A 4,624-nucleotide genomic window follows, 5' to 3' on the forward strand; every position below is an offset into this window, starting at 1 on the left:
GCCACACACAAGACACAGGTCGCAGCACAGGCTTCATGTCACCTAGTCACATTATTCAGACACCGGACCAATCAGTCCTAGCACTATAACCCCATAATGCCAGACGCCAGGCGGAGCAGCCACTAGATTGCCAATTTTAAAGTCTTAGGTATGACCTGGCCGGGGTTCGAACCCACGACCTCCCGCTCACTGGGCGGACGCTTTACCACTAGGCCACCGTGTTGCGGTAGAGAGAGAGAGAGAGAGAGAGAGAGAGAGAGAGAGAGAGAGAGAGAGAGAGAGAGAGAGAGAGAGAGAGAGAGAGAGAGAGAGAGAGAGAGAGAGATTCGAAGGGATTTTACAACTTATCCTGAAAAAAAATCGCTTAAGCCGAACTGCACGAGAACTTTTTGGGAAAGGTTTGGCTTATCCGAACTCGGATATGCAAAAACTCGGATAAGCGAAACGATTTTTTATTCCCCGGGCGAGTTCGGCTTAAGCGTGTTTGACTGTACTGATTTCGCCTTACGCGACTTGTTTTTTACATTTAGTCAAGTGTTGACTAAATGTTTTAACATAGAGAGGGGGAATCGAGACGAGGGTCGTGGTGTATGTGTGGTTACGGTAACATAGCCAAAAAAATAGGTGCGTGTGTGTGTGTAGAGCGATTCAGACCAAACTTCTGGACCGATGATGAAATTTTACATGAGAGTTCCTGGGAATGATATCCCCGGACTTTTGTTCTTTTTTTTGATAAATACCTTTGATGACGTCATATCCGGCTTTTTTTTTAAAGTTGAGGCGGCACTGTCACACCCTCATTTTTCAATCAAATTGATTGAAATTTTGGCCAAGCAATCTTCGACGAAGGCCGGACTTCGGTATTGCATTTCAGCTTGGTGGCTTAAAAATTAATTCATGACTTTGGTCATTATAAATCTGAAAATTGTAAAAAAAATAAAATTTTTATGAGACGATCCAAATTTACGTTCATCTTATTCTTCATCATTGTCTGATTCCAAAAACATATAAATATGTTATATTTGGATTAAAAACAAGCTCTAAAAATTAAAAATATAAAAATTATGATCAAAATTAGATTTTCGAAATCAATTTAAAAACACTTTCATCTTATTCCCTGTCGGTTCCTGATTCCAAAAACATATAGATATGATATGTTTGGTTTAAAAACACGCTCAGAAAGTTAAAACGAAGAGAGGTACAGAAAAGCGTGCTATCCTTCTCAGCACAACTACTACCCCGCTCTTCTTGTCAATTTCACTGCCTTTGCCACGAGCGGTGGACTGACGATGCTACGAGTATACGGTCTTGCTGAAAAATTGCATTGCGTTCAGTTTCATTCTGTGAGTTCGACAGCTTGACTAAATGTTGTATTTTCGCCTTACGCGACTTGTTTTTTATATTTAGTCAAGTTTTGACTAAATATTTTAACATCGAGGGGGAATCGAAACGAGGGTCGTGGTGTATGTGCGTATGTGTGTGCGTGCGTGCGTGCGTGCGTGTGTGTGTGTGTGTGTGTGTGTAGAGCGATTCAGACTAAACTACTGGACCGATCTTTATGAAATTTGACATGAGAGTTCCTGGGTATGAAATCCCCGAAAGTTTTTTTCATTTTTTTTTATAAATGTCTCTGATGACGTCATATCCGGCTTTTCGTGAAAGTTGAGGCGGCACTGTCACGCCCTCATTTTTCAACCAAATTGGTTGAAATTTTGGTCAAGTAATCTTCGACGAAGCCCGGGGTTCGGTATTGCATTTCAGCTTGGTGGCTTAAAAATTAATTAATGACTTTGGTCATTAAAAATCGGAAAATTGTAAAAAAAAATAAAAATTTATAAAACGATCCAAATTTACGTTTATCTTATTCTCCATCATTTGCTGATTCCAAAAACATATAAATATGTTATATTCGGATTAAAAACAAGCTCTGAAAATTAAATATATAAAAATTATTATCAAAATTAAATTGTCCAAATCAATTTAAAAACACTTTCATCTTATTCCTTGTCGGTTCCTGATTCCAAAAACATATAGATATGATATGTTTGGATTAAAAACACGCTCAGAAAGTTAAAACAAAGAGAGGTACAGAAAAGCGTGCTATCCTTCTTAGCGCAACTACTACCCCGCTCTTCTTGTCAATTTCACTGCCTTTGCCATGAGCGGTGGACTGACGATGCTACGAGTATACGGTCTTGCTGAAAAAATGGCATTGCGTTCAGTTTCATTCTGTGAGTTCGACAGCTACTTGACTAAATATTGTATTTTCGCCTTACGCGACTTGTTTTTTTTTATATAGTGCTGGCCGTGCCAGGCTGATTGTCATACGGTTGAAAAGACCCAAGGCTTTTTGTTTTCATCACTGTCAGTCATGTGCCTGTGTTGTTGACTGACAAGCATCTTCATTCATCGTCATCATGGCAGGTTGCGACCACGTAGGGATCGAGGTATTGGTATTGCGACACCGCCAGGGCCAGAAAAAAATAGGTTGTCGTAATTAGGTGTCCCCACAAGATTACAAGCCAGATTTGCCTTCAACTTTTCCATCCCCCCCCCCCACTCCCTTCCCGCCCTCCTTCCTCCTTCACTACTACCTCCACCACCACACACCTTCCCGCATCACCACCAGCATCATCACCCTCATCACTACTGCAGCCGCAGGGCCCCGCAAGCAAGCGCAGTACACGCGTGTAGTGGGTTAGAATGAATTCAAGCGCCTTGACATCTCGCTTCGCTATAGTCAGTGTCGCCCGACAGAGAGAGAGAGAGAGAGCAGAGAGAGCACACCACGCCGAAACAACACAAACACGCTCACACACACGCAGTGGCGACGGACAACACTGCAGATGTGTGGTGAAGTTGTTGTGTTGTAGTGGTGAAGATCGACAGAACTTTAGTGTCGACAGAGCTACGTGTTTCTCAGTGGGAAAAAAAGAAAGAAAGAGAGCTCCGTGAAATAAGGAAGAGACAAGAGTGGTAATATTTCAAAGGGGGAGAGGGAGAGAGAGAGAGAGAAGAGTGACATGAAACAGGAAGGAGCAGAAACACCACGCGGAATTTCAGCGTACACTATAAGCACCTTCGTGTTTACTTCCAGTCTCACTAGCTGTTTCTGCTGTTTTTACCAGCTGACTTGGGTAAGTACGGTTTTCTTCGGTGTTGTTGTTGTTGTGGTTGTCGTTGTGGTTGATGACGGCCTTCATGCTGGGTTTTTTTGCCACGGTAACGGTGTTGGTGTTTGTGCATGTTTTTGATCTAGGGCGGAGTGGTTTTTACGTCGGTGTTACTAGTTGCTGAAATGTGGGCCACATGTACTGTGTGTAAGTTGTTATAGTGCAGGGTCATGCTGCTGTGTTGTTTTGGCCCGTGTGCAGTTGAACTCGGTTTGGTGTGGTTCTGTGTGTGTGTGAGAGAGAGAGAGAGAGAGAGAGAGAGACTGAGACTGAGACTGAGAGGGAGATTGAGAGAGAGTGTGTATGCCTATCCATTCCTGTCATTGTCCATGCTAACGCTCACGGTCTGGCTTGAGAGAGAGAGAGAGAGAGAGAGAGAGAGAGAGAGAGAGAGAGAGAGAGAGAGAGAGAGAGAGAGAGAGAGAGAGAGAGAGAGAGAGAACGAACGAACGAACGAACTTTATTACTCAAGGATGGAGATTTTAGGCTCACGCCTAGTCTTACTATCTGTCCCTGCTAAACTAAGACATGAAAATAAAGACAATAAAAGGACAATTGTCAATCGCAATCATACAGCGAGAGAGAGAGAGAGAGAGAGAGAGAGAGAGAGAGAGAGAGTGTGTGTGTGTGTGTGTGCGCGCGCCGCGCGCGTCTCGGTGTCTGTCTGTGGGTCTGTCTGCCTGACGGTCTCACTCTCACTGTCTCACTCTGTCTGCCTGACGGTCTCACTCTCACTGTCTCACTCTGTCTGCCTGACGGTCTCACTCTCACTGTCTCACTCTGTCTGCCTGACGGTCTCACTCTCACTGTCTCACTCTGTCTGCCTGACGGTCTCACTCTCACTGTCTCACTCTGTCTGCCTGACGGTCTCACTCTCACTGTCTCACTCTGTCTGCCTGCCTGACGGTCTCACTCTCACTGTCTCACTCTGTCTGCCTGCCTGACGGTCTCACTCTCACTGTCTCACTCTGTCTGTCTGCCTGACGGTCTCACTCTCACTGTCTCACTCTGTCTGTCTGCCTGACGGTCTCACTCTCACTGTCTCACTCTGTCTGTCTGCCTGACGGTCTCACTCTCACTGTCTCACTCTGTCTGCCTGCCTGACGGTCTCACTCTCACTGTCTCACTCTGTCTGTCTGCCTGACGGTCTCACTCTCACTGTCTCACTCTGTCTGCCTGCCTGACGGTCTCACTCTCACTTATAAATTAGGTGTGTGTATGTGTGTCAGTGTGTGTGTGTGTGTGTGTGTGCGCGTACGTACGTCAGTGCGTGTGTGTGTGTGTGTGTTTATAAATTAGGTGTGTTTGCGTGTTTATGTGTGTCAGTGTGTGTGTGTGTGTGTGTGTGTGTGTGTGTGTCAGTGTGTGTGTGTTTGTGTCAGTGTGTGTGTGCATCGTGTTAACAGAGTCTACCTCTGCATTTCTCTATCCCACTGTGTCTCTCTGTCCCC

Source organism: Littorina saxatilis, linkage group LG5 (assembly GCF_037325665.1).
Source record: "Littorina saxatilis isolate snail1 linkage group LG5, US_GU_Lsax_2.0, whole genome shotgun sequence".
Lineage (NCBI taxonomy): Eukaryota > Metazoa > Mollusca > Gastropoda > Littorinimorpha > Littorinidae > Littorina > Littorina saxatilis.